Source organism: Pollicipes pollicipes, unplaced genomic scaffold (genome assembly GCF_011947565.3).
Source record: "Pollicipes pollicipes isolate AB1234 unplaced genomic scaffold, Ppol_2.1 Scaffold_5724;HRSCAF=6776_pilon_pilon_pilon, whole genome shotgun sequence".
Classification (NCBI taxonomy): domain Eukaryota; kingdom Metazoa; phylum Arthropoda; class Thecostraca; order Pollicipedomorpha; family Pollicipedidae; genus Pollicipes; species Pollicipes pollicipes.
The window spans coordinates 12,293,471-12,306,336 of record NW_023596746.1 but is presented as its reverse complement, the minus strand read 5'-3'; positions in this window follow the sequence as shown (position 1 = coordinate 12,306,336).

Below are 12,866 nucleotides of genomic sequence, written 5' to 3'. Positions count from 1 at the left end.
CACCCGTGTCTGCCCGTGATTTGACAACAGCAGTGTGTAGACCAGGTGACACTTGGTGAACCGTCACTTGTCTTAAGGCCGGGCGGGCTAATTGCGTCCACCTGCCCGTCTAGGGCACGATTAAAACTGCAATCTTCGGTGTCCGCCTTCCCCCGGAGTCGCGGTGATAACCGCGGCAGGATGACGCCCGTGCCGAGACGAGGGAGACGCGGCGGTGGGCGCGCGGTAGGAGGTCCAGGGGAAGCAGCGGCCGGCCGCGGCGGCTGACTGTCAACACTGGCACTGTCAGAGGGCGGGACGCCGCCAGCGTGGGTCGGGCCCGGCAGCGTGGGTCGAGCCCGGTCACCAGCGTGGGTCAGGCCCGTCCGCCAGCGTGGGTCAGGCCCATCCGCCAGCGTGGGTCGGGCCCATCCGCCAGCGTGGGTCAGGCCCATCCGCCAGCGTGGGTCGGACCGGGCCGTCAGCGTGGGTCGGGCCCGGCAGCGTGGGTCGGGCCCGTCCGCCGGCGTGGATCCGGCCCGGTCACCAGCGTGGGTCGGGCCCGGCCGCCGGCGCGCGCCACCCCCAGGGATTAGTGGCTATCTCCATATGAATGACTGTCCCAGTGCTTATTGAATGGGCGCGTGGCACGGGACGGGCGACGCGTGCGGTGCAGGCGACCCGCCGAGCCGCGCCGCCCACGGCGGACCGCGCTATGCAAAGTTTGTGGTGCCGCAAAGATGGACATGCATGTTTTTATCGTCTTCGGCACGGTCAGCATTGAGCGGGCTTAAATACGCTTCTTTGAATACCACAGCTCCGGGCGGATATGCCTTTTGTATATGTCATTCGATATCTGAATATATGAGACGCGCTGAACAAAGGTAAGCTTCTAGGCGCATCCCATTTTGGCACGGGAGCACCGGTTCCTCCCCTATAAAGCGCCGCATATCTGTTTGCAGAAGCGCCCGAATTATGGCCAGACACGCCAAGAGGAGACGCCGACGCTTGTGATGCAGTCAGTCATGGTGCGCTCGGTTGCCGACCGAAGCCGCTCGTGGGGATACTTTAAGAGCAGACGGGCTCTGCTGACTCCAGTCGGGCTTTGTTACTACAGACTGTTTGTGTAAGGGAGATATTCCACATTTGTATGGGGCTTTGAACTGAAATAGCCATCTTCAAGATCACTGGGTGCAGCTCACAACCCAGCCCTTATCAAGACCTAAACCCCTGTATGAGCTAAGACCTAATCCAAGATCTAATCCAAGACCTAAACCCCTGCAGTTTCTGAGCTACGTCCCCGAGAGAACGTGCAGACTATTTCGGGGAGGCTGTTTTAAGGTCACCTCGGCATGCATGACGCCATGATGACATTATTCAAGTTTTGGCATTCCATTAGTCATGCAGCGGTCAAGGCCAAGACGAATATAATTGCCGGGTCGTTCTTATCTGGCATCCGGCGTTCGTGAGCACGATTTCCAGATATAACGGCCGTGAATAGGCCATGAATCGATGTGCAGGGTACGATGTGTAATATAACCATGATGTACTGAGGAGCGCATTTACTAAACAGAGAAATTGTGCTGTCTAGAGCAGTTTTTTAGCTTAAAAGTATACCAATGGTCGAAGATGAGCTTATGTTATCATATCTGGTGATTGCTTCAGTATCTTTAGATAGAGAAGATTCTTTTAAACTCCAGACGAGTTTTGCTGACTGACTAGACAGAACAGTGTGGTGTGCCCGATACCTCGGTTTCCGCTCGAATGCGCCACAGGGTGCGGATGATACATCTCTGATGACAGGACTCTGACTCCGATGATACCCACTCTGACCACCAGCTCGGTCCACCTCCGCCGCACCTGCCCGCTTCCCGCCGCCGACGCCAGGGGCGCTGCGTTCGCGGCTGGCCACCCATCGATGGCGGTCAGCCGGAAACGAATCCATCGGTCACATCCCGGCGTGACGCCCGGCTGCAGCCGATGGTCATCGCAGCGGTCCCGGGGCGAGTTGGCTCGGATACCCGGCCAGGCGGCGGACAGAGAGACATTGCGAGAGATAACGCGCCGGTGCTCGCCTGCGGACTACGCAGACGGACCACACGGAGCGGGGACAGCTGCGGATGGGCGCCTCGGCGCGGGAGCCCAGGCGACGGGGTTTCGGGAGCCGGGCCTCTGCGGATGGGCGCCTCGGGAGGGAGCCCAGGCGACGGGGTTTCGGGAGCCGGGCCTCTGCGGATGGGCGCCTCGGGAGGGAGCCTAGGGGACGGGGTTTCGGGAGCCGGGGCCTCTACGGATGGTCGCCTCAGGGGGGGGGGGGGGGGGGGGGGACAGGAGACGAGGGTTCGGGAACCGGGGCCTCTGCAGTGTGCTCGAGATCAATTATGGCTGAGTTTACTGGGACCTTGCTCGGCGCGTTTTGTGATAACACCGGTGCCAATATGTTTGTACTTACGATACTTAGAACATAAATATACAAACAATACATTGAGAGCACAAATGTTTGTCGAGATTCCTGTAACTAAAATTTAGAATTGACTATCGGAAGACATGTGGTTTGGGTCCAAAATTTTGCTTGCGGGAAGTGAGTCCTGGCTCCCAAGCTAGGAGGAAATAAGGAACCAGTTTGTAATCAAGCCGGAGAACCAGCACGACCCAGGATCAGCACTGAACTGTGCTGAGAGAACCAGCAAGAATCGGGATCCAGTCCGATAGGGAGATCAAGCAGGAACCAAGATATAATCCGGAATTCGCGTGAGACAACCAGGATCCAGCTTGGAGTTACACCTACAATTTGTCAAAAACCAAGGTTATGTACAGAGTGAATAGAACCAGCAAGAAGCGGAACCTTATTTGGAACTCCGGTCAAAAACCAATAATTATCCATGCGTTGTACTTGCTTGCATTCGCGTACGGCATAACGAGTGAGCCGTGCCTCCAGTTGTGAGTGAGAAAGAGAATTAACAGTGCACGGTGTTGGGAATGACCATTAGCAACAAAAAGGACGGCCTGGTGCTAAAATATCGAGACAGAAGGCAGACTGCTTATTACGAGAGAACCAGTGGCAACCAAAAACCATGGCCAACATGTGAAATGAATAAGCAATGGGCACCAAAACCAGGGTCTGGCCTTTGAGAGTGATTAATGGGAACCAGAAATCAGAACTTCGTGCATGAACCGAGGGGAGCCAGCGGTCGGCATTCGGTGTCCGCAAAAGCACCAATGCTGATCAGAAATCGGCTGCTGGTGTTTGAACAATAACCAGTGGGATTCAGAAACCAACAGCTGGTGGCTGCAGAGAATGTGAGAACGGGGATCCCGCATCTTGTTTTCATGACGAGCCAGCAACGAACAAGAAACAACGTTTGGAACCAAGTATGTGTCTGGCTATCTGTAGCAAACTACGTTATAGTATTCCTACTCAGTTATATGGGGGGGGGGGGGGCGGACTGCCCTCCCCAACATTGTCTTCACCCTCCCCCCTCCCAACGTAAAGAAGAAAATGGGCCAAATCGTGGCAGAAAACCTTCCTAGGGCAATTTTGGTTGTCGTAGCATTTTTCACCGTTCAGCCCCCAGCCTATTTTGAGGAACTACGCCGCTACCCTGGGCCATACCTGAGCCCTGGTGCTAACCTTACAATCATACTTGGCTCGGAAATACCTGAAATGTACCTGCACCTACCTCCGAATGCCAGGTGTCACAGATGCCACGCACATCGACCAACGCTGACGACAATCTACCCGAACACAGCACCCTCTCCCGCTGCGGCACCCCATATATGTGCCGACAAGCTGGAACACCCTCCGTCTCCACAACCCCGCCCTCCCGCGTACCGTTGCACGCGCCCGGTAAGGCGGTGTCCACGTTCGCCGTCCCTCATCACGGCGTCGTCGACAGCTCCGCCTTCGCAACTGGTCGGCGCAGGCCGCGTCTGCAAAGCGATCCGCTCGTAAAGCAGGCCGGCGGCGGCGGCGCCGCCTGACCGGTGAAGAACGTCCGCGCGGTGGGCGTAAATCGGCCGTCGCGTCCACCTTCTGTCCCGGCCCGGTCCGCCGGTAATTAACCAGCGACCGCCGCGCGCGCTGGATAAAAGCCCTCTCTAATTACGATTGCTTGCAACGATGCAATTTAAAGGCGGCCGCTGTGATGGAGGCCGATGGTGCGCAGCAAGGCCTGTCTCCGCCCATCCTCATTTCAATACCGGCGGGGCCCACCGCCGCGCGCCCCGGGAGGGAGGGGAGAGAGGCTGGCCGGCGGCGCAAGCGGCACCGGCGCTATCGCCGCTCCTGAAAGGCGCGCGGAGTCGCACAAACTCGGCCCCGCATTTTGATGCGATGTTTTTTGGGTCGGGGCCATACACGGCCCAAAAACGCTGACGGACTTCGCTGACAGCTCTGCTGAGGCGGCCGTTTCCATCTGAAGACAGTTTTTGTGCGTGATTTTGAAAACTGCAACATTGCAAAATGTTTATGGGGCTGCGATTGCCGGAAGGCCTACAACACAAGATCAAAACGCTGCAGTCCATGCTTGAAGTACATTGAGTTTGTTCTCTTTGGTGCTCGATACTCTTTCGATGCCAGCATTAGTTTCAGCATTTACAACTCTACGCACTGATCTTCCTCCGGCTTGCGCTGCCAGCAACTGCTTACATGGGTTGGCAGCGTTCTCCCTAAAAAACCAAAGGATGCGAGTTCAGTCCCCACGTTTACGTACAATATAACGTTATTGACTGTTGTAAACGCTACGACGTCCTCTTCTTGTCATGCGCCCTGTTGCTGGCGAGCTCTCTCAACTCTTATACAACTTGTCTGGCTCTAAATATTAAAATATACCCTGCAAAACGTATTCCCATGCTACTTTTTTGACATCAGATCAAATAGCACATTGTAAGGAAAATATCGTGCCGGATTGCGCACTGTTGGCAAATGGTCGTGATATTCGAGAAGCCATGAAACCGTACTGACTGAAATCATATGCCATTACTTGGATTGTTGCTTTGTTAGCAATAATCGACCTTCGATATGCTAAGAGGTACTCGTTAAATGACGTTCCAAGGCAAGTCTCAACTATATCAGCAAAACTCAATGCTTTAAGCTACCGTCATTGTCACGTGACGATGAGAACAGCTTAGAACGCTGGGTTTTGTCAGAAGAATCAACGATTGCCTAATTGGGCCGTTTTATCAATGCGTTCTGGCATACTGAAGGTCGGTTATGGCAAGCACAAGATCTTTTAATGGGTAATACTGAAAAGTCAGGAGCCCGAGAAACTACGCCCCTTATAAGAAGGGGCGTTTTTTCACAAGATGAGTTGGGAAGATGAGCACTGAAATATGATGCAAACCGCCCCCGAAATACGCCAATGGCCTGATTCCTACACGATTTTGGTCTGCTTTTCTCAAAGTTGGGGAGGGGGCTGGATGGAGCCAAGTTGAGAGGGAGTTAACACCCAAATTGGGGCGGGGCTGGAACCATCTCAGCTGAATAGGAGCTACAGCACTCCTTCTTTCCCACATAACAAAATGATTTAAAAGACGAGTGGAGGTGGTTCCTGCTTTTTTTCTTCATTTATCCGGTACAGGGACAATGTCAGCACGCACATACCGCAGGAGAGATCGTTTTAGTTGCAACACTCACCAAAGCCAACGTATCCGTAAAACGTATGTAATGCCAAAAGCAAGCGCACATGTCATTGCTGATCGCACGATTCTGTTGCGACCGGAACTGGCTAAGGGCAGATTTAAATAATCTAAGTTTCTTTAAAGCAAAACCATTTAGTGAACAAACTGCCTGATGCATTTTTGTCTATATATCCATTCACGTTTAGCTCGATGCATAGAAAATTTAGTTAAAATTTTGACGCTGTGGACTCAAGTTTGACTCATTTTTCAACGAGCACTTCTCGCGATCTGACGACAGCTGAGATACTTCCCTTGTTTCATACGCATGCCGCCTTAGCCAGCGTTCACCGTAGCCACCAGCCCAGCCGAGACGACAGTTTCCTTCTGCCCCCGTCAAACCTGACTCACCCATCCGACTCCCGCCCTCCTTTCATCTCGCCGCGCGTCACTGCCGCGCGTCTTGCCGTTTCACGAGCGCCTCATTGATTTCCCCACCGTCCGGCGCGCCGTCGCCGCCCGCGGCTCGTTCGGCGGCGCGGGTCCCGCGGGGTTCGTGGCCGCGCCACAATCACCGGGGCTCGGCTGCCGGCCGCCGCGCTAGGCTCGTTCATTCCCCCCTCCATCTGTAGCCGATATGGATTGTCTGTAACGATCGGGGACCCATATGCGGGGATAAGGTGGATGCGTGCCGGGCTTCGGCCGGCGGGCGGGGAGGCCGCCTCGCGCGCGGCCAAACAGCCCCGGCTCCTCAAAACGAAGCTGGGGTAACGACGGCACGGAGCTCACTACACCGGTTCGTCCTGCAAAATAGATACCGCAATTTCGGATTGTGGGCTTTGTGTGGGCGTTTGACTAGACCTGACCGGGCTGATGGGCTACCAAAGCACGGACTTTCTGTTCTGCAGACGGCTTGCAGGTCACTTTATCAGCCCCAATCGAAGCCTATTGCGCAAGTAAGTGGGTTCAGCCATTCCCACTTTGGACACAGACAGGAATACTGTTCCTACCTGTTAACTTCATAGAAACAAATGGAGCACCTCATACGCGCCATCTTAAATGAGGCGGCAACAGCTGGCTGGGGTAGGCTGTCATGGAAACCCGGAAATTAAGCTCACATCCTAACATGCATGTTCTTAATCGTTTTCCAATTGTTGTCCTTCGGTGCGGTGTTCAGACGATTCGTCGGTTTCAGCATCATTTACAAAGGGCATACTGCACGGGCGCCTCTCAAGTACCATTATGAATGAGACAGCATAAGCTGGCTGCGATATTACGGGATGGCGTAGCATGACATGGCTATAAATTTATTCACGTATCAAATATACTGCGGATGACACTTAATGTGCGCGGTGTGTAAGTGCCCACAAGCCAGAAATGCGCATGAATGTATGAAGTAAATAGCTGATGTTTGGGGATTATTTGCAGCTACATCCCTTTTTACTTAGCACATTCCATCACCTCACTGTCATGGAAATGCCATGATGATTCTGCGGACTGGCTGCCCTCAGTCATTCAGTCCAGCCGGGCTGGTCTCATCTGCCCCCGACAACGTGCAATACCCGCCATCTTCCACAGCAGCCGTCATCTCACCACAGCAGCCGTGATGTCATCAACGCAGCCGTCATCTCATCAAAACATCCGCCATTTCACCCTAGCAGCCGTTATCGCCCCACAGCAGCCGTCATCTCGTCAGAAGATCCGCCATCTCACCCTAACAGCCGTCATCGCAACACAACAGCCGTCATCTCATTAACGCAGCCGTCATCTCATCACAACAGCCGTCATTGCACCACAGCAGCCGTCATCACATCCCAACAGCCGCTATCTCACCACAACAGCTGGCATCTCACCACAGCAGCCGTCACCTCACCACAACAGCCGTCATCTCATCACGACAGTCGCTATTTTATCACATCAACTGTCATCTCACCACGGCAGCCTTCAACTCGCCACAGCAGGCATCATCTCATCAGAAGATCCGCCATCTCACCCTAACAGCTTTCATCGCAACACAACAGCCGTTATCTAATTAACGCAGCCGTCATCCCATCACAACAGCCGTCATTGCACCACAGCTGCTGTCATCACATCCAAACAGCCGCTATCCCACCACAACAGCTGACATCTCACCACAGCAGCCGCTATCTAACCACAACAGTCGTCATCTCACCACAGCAGGCGTCATCTCACCACAGCAGCTGTCATCTCATCACAACAGCCGCTATTTTATCACATCTGTCATCTCACCACGGCAGTCGTCAGCTGGCCACAGCAGGCGTCATCTCATCACAACAGCCGTCATTTCATCGCAACAGCCGTCATTGCACCACAGCAGCCGTCATAACATCCCAACAGCCGCTCTCTCGCCACAACAGCTGACATCTCACCACAACAGCCGTCATCTCACCACAGCAGCCGTCCCCCCCCCCCCCCCCCCCCGGGCGGCAGCTGGCCGTCGCCGCGTGACTGTTGGCGCAGCCCAGCAGAGGGCGAACGCAGTCAGCGGAGCGAGGAGGATGGAGGACGGGGGGTCACGGTCGGCGGCGGCAGACGGCACCGGTCTCAGGCTCCGCTCGGCTGGGGTGCGTGTGCGTGGCTGGGTGTGCGTGTGGCGTGCGAGGGCCGGGACGCACCGTGACCGGGGAAGGGGAGAAGGACCGCGGGACTGCCCCGCACAGCCAACCGGCGACAATCGTTCCACAATGGAACGCTTGCCATGCGCTCTGCGCTCACGGGGTTCTCAAGTCATCGCGCAACGCCTCGATACCGGCCCCAGAAACTGAACCCCGAATGTCAGGAACAGAGACAGAGTTATGGCCGTGCACATACTGGAACTGATCTTTAGACGCTGCATCAATCAGTGTCTATCGCGCGTAAACCCGCCCATGATTGCACAGGCAACTTTTTAACCTGAGGATGACACTGGGATCCACCACCCCGTTGCGTTCAAGAGTCTAGGAAATGCAGTGCGATAGTAATCGGAGGGCATGCACACTCTAAGCAGTACTGCAGCTGCCTTCTCGGGGATTAATTAATGGAGCTGAGAGGTAAATGCCGAGGGCGCGTCAATGTCAAAGAGGAATGATGGAGTGCGGTGACGGCGTCAGTACATTATTGCGAGCTTCTTTTCTAAAATTGGCAAATGAAGAATAGGGAAACTTTTATGCGATGACGTGACTGATCCTGAAAGTGGAAAGTTTTCTAATGCATTTCCATTTTCATTGCTGTCTAAGAAAAAGGTACCGGCTAGTTCTAAAGAGTTGCCCCGATCGAAGGATATATGACCCATGATATGTCACGGCCCACAGGCGCGCATCAAGGCTTATATCCACGAAATATGACCGTCGTAATATCACGATGATGCCCCTGTTTTTTTCGCGATTAACTGACCATTGCACCTTAATTCACGAATATTGTGCGACATGTGGAGCGTTGCAAACTTCGGTAGAAAAACTGACAATAATATAACTAATAGCTACATTATATAAATAGCGACACGCGCGGATTTTTACACATAAAGATCTACATAGATATATAAATAGCGAGACAGTGCAAACTGTGATGTGTAGACAAAACGGCGACGAAGCATCAAGGATGATGGGTTTACGACTGGTACTTGTTTAAATGACCGTATAGCCAGGCTGCGCTTGTGGTGCGACTGGATGTAGGCACGGGTTGTTTCTATGTAGACCAAAGTAAGGGGCAGCTGACAGCCTTTTGCCTCATGTCAAACGCTACGCTACGGATTGCTCAAAAGCATGTGAGGTGTGTACGTGTTCATAGACCAGAAATGTGTGCTTGGGGGGTGAATGGTATCAGAGATAATTTGCAAACTGCCCAGCTATTACACAAATGAGGCTTCCTAGCTGATGACGCGACACACAGCCTTTCAAGCGTGCCGAAATAATCAGGATGGCATTGCTGTTCGGCAAAGACTGTTCAAGACAACACAATTTCCATTTTCAATATATATGCTTTTCAATTCGCCATTGCTTAATTGCACGATGTAACGTTTGTGTGACCGTGCAGTGCCGCCAAATTAGCCGTGCGAAATTGCTATCCTAGCACACCCATGAAATGCTTCAAATTCGCCGAGAGATGCCAGTGGTGGTGCTTGTAGTGTTCGCTGAGCCATACATCGTCATGTGCTCTTGTTTTGGCCCTTTTTAGGGGCACTCTTGCATATTTATCCGTGAGTTGAAGACGTTTACTTGCGTTCATTTACTCGGTTATGGCGCTTTCTGAAGCTGTTCTATTACAAGCCTGATTTCCGTGAGAAGTAACAATTATGCTTAACTATTCATATTATGTAGCACAAGGTGTGATTCGTGATTAAACATCCAACCCCCCTATTCTCTCTATTGCTTCACGCCACACCCTCGCGACGCCCCACTCGTCCGGGGTAGGCTACATGCGCCAGCCACGAGTCGGCCGAGAAGACCCCTAGAGTGAGACCCTGGCCGGCGCCCAGCGCATACCCCGCGCGGGGGGGGTCCCTGGGCGGGCTAAGGTTCGGTGGTTAAACCTGCAGGCGCGTGTTGTCCTGTCCCAATTATTCCCAATCCCAATCCCAATCCCAATCCCAAAAATCCCAATGCCCCAATTATCTATTCCCCGCCATCCCATTTCACTAAAATAATCGTTTCTGGTCGAGAGGGCTCTAATTCAAATATCCAATACACAATCGTGATTGGAATTGTACATATTGCTCTACACTGATTGAGAGCCAATTGGCGTCCACTTCATTTGGAAGCCGTGTTCACGAACGCCAGATCTGAAGGGCTCGACGACGATATTCCTTCCGGCCTTGAACGTCGCATAACCTATGGGGTGGCGGGATTTTAATGGCGTTGCTATTACGTCATGCATGACTGAATGGCCTTGAAATAGTCTGCACGAAATAGTCCGCATGGCTTCGCGGGCGTGTAGTTTGGAAGCCAGAGGATTTTAAGTCTTGAGAAGGGCGGGCTGTGAACTGCACCGAATGATCCTCAAAATGGCCATTTTGGCTCTAATGTACAAAGGTGTGGAACACTCCCTCCCCATACGAATGTGCGAAACACTTCCTTTAACTTGAACTGGAGACCCCAGGCCTTTTTGATGCGTCCATAATCGGGCAAAAACAGACATTAATGTGAAAAGCTTACTGTTGTGATGATAGTTTGAAATTTTGCACTAAACTCATCCAGCCAAAACGGAGAAAGTGTTACCGTTACTTGCCATACATTCAAACCAGAGTTTGGACTTGGCTGAGCTCTCTGCTATATGCGGTCAAGCCCGCGCAACCACACAGCTAGGAATGCCCGTGCATGTGTTTTCAGTTCAGGCCGGGCATCACCTACTTCAGCCGTGTCCGCTCTTATAAAAGCTCAAGTCGTACCACGGCTCAGTGCAGCTCGCCGCTGACTGGACAACTCCGTTCGCCTCGTCCGCCGACTTTGAACACCGCTTCCACTAAGCCCGGGCTCGTTTCAACAGTAAAACCACCGCGTCATCGGCCGCGCAGAAAACCTGATGTCATCTGCTGTGTTCCTGCCTCACGATCTCCCCGCCCTCGGGCAGAGGGCCGGGACCGAGCACGACCTGCACCCCTCCCTCTTGGAGCCCCCTCCCCCACGCTCTGCCGCCGTGCGCGCGACGCCCGCTCCGGGGACGGCGAGGCGGCAGCGCCAGACCTCGGGATGGTGATCGGCGCTCTGACAATGCCCCGTCACGGCCCAGATGGCGCCGCGTGACGCGCTGTCCGGCCGTCACGGCGGCGCGTGACCCTACCGACACGGCGTCACACGGCGACCTGGATTATCTGGCTGTGCGCGCACAATGCCCGCGTCTCCACCGTTATGGTGTTCAGAGGTGAACTCAGGGGCATTGCGAAGATTTTCAGGTGCCGACTGATTTCCAAAACATTGCAAGTACCACCTGGAAGTTGGACAGCGAAGGGAAGTTGTTTTGGGGGAAGAGGGAATGTCGGACAAGCGATGCAGTTTTGTCGTGTTCCGGATCGATAAGCATCTCAACTTATTTAATGCAGGCCATTTTCAGGATGATTTGATTGTTTAACATGGCAAGTCCTGGATAAAACACACCACGAAATATTATTTTTGAAACGTGGGATAAAAACCCTCATCGCGCACACTTCCACTTCTTCCTTAGACTGTGAGACTTATGAATTGTGATAGAATTGAGAACAGCAATTTCCCAACATTTACAGTTTTGACAAGTTTTGGAGGCCCGTTATACGGTTGCCACGTTTGTAAGAAGAAATACTAATTTTGCCAAGTTGAAATTTTTTGGACAACCTGATTTTGTTTGCACAGTTTCTATGAACAGCTGGTCCATCCTTGGACTTCGGAATGAAAAAGGACAAGGTCTTCTAGAAATGGCACATCTGGTGAGGATAGGTCTCCGTTTCTAGCTGTGTTTCAAATTTCTTTAATAGGTATTTTTCATTCGTTCCATCGACGGCGAATCCTTTGGCGGGATGGAGATGAGGGAATGTGATTTTGTCCGGTTTCTTTTCATGAAGCGTCATAATAATAGACGGGCGGTTGTCACCGCCTCACGCCGCTCCCCACATCCACTTCCACCCGCAATCAGCGCTCTCATGACTTCACGCTGCGCGTATTCTCGTTCCCGCACGCTGTTGTTTGCTCGTGACACCTCCACTGCGCAGAGTCAGTTCGGCAAACTTCGCCGTGTGTCCTGACGACAGCTGATTGTGTGTCGTGTCGGGGTCACGACCCTCGCGCCGTTCGCCGGCGCCTCAGTGTCCTGTTGATTCTCCGACGTCGCGGCACCCCTGCCAGCGGCGGGGGGGGGGGGGGGGGGTCAGCCGCCGGCCGTTTGATCCGGCAGGATGCGAGCCGTGTGCACTTTCTCTGTCAGCAAACGGGCGCTGATTCAGCAGGGCGCTGGCGCCGGACGGCGACCATGACTGAGCGACCGAGCCCTGAAAGGTGTGCCGACTCCGTGACCTTGCCCCGGTGCCGACACGTTCAGGCCGGCGGCTTCCGCGCTGCCGTCGGAAAGGCCTCCAAACGCTTGGCAGGGCGGAGGAATGCGAGTAACAGACGCACTTTGCGCCGCCCGAGACCGAACAATCACGAGCTAATGGAGAATTTCGGACGAGGTGATAGAAGGGCGTGTAGCAGATCTCCATCACACGACTCAAGCCTCGCCTCCAGCGCCCTCTGCTCGCCGCAGTCTTTTCACCGCGGCGCGGTGTCGCCGCGCAAACGCGGAAGTCGGCTGATCGTCACCGACCCTGC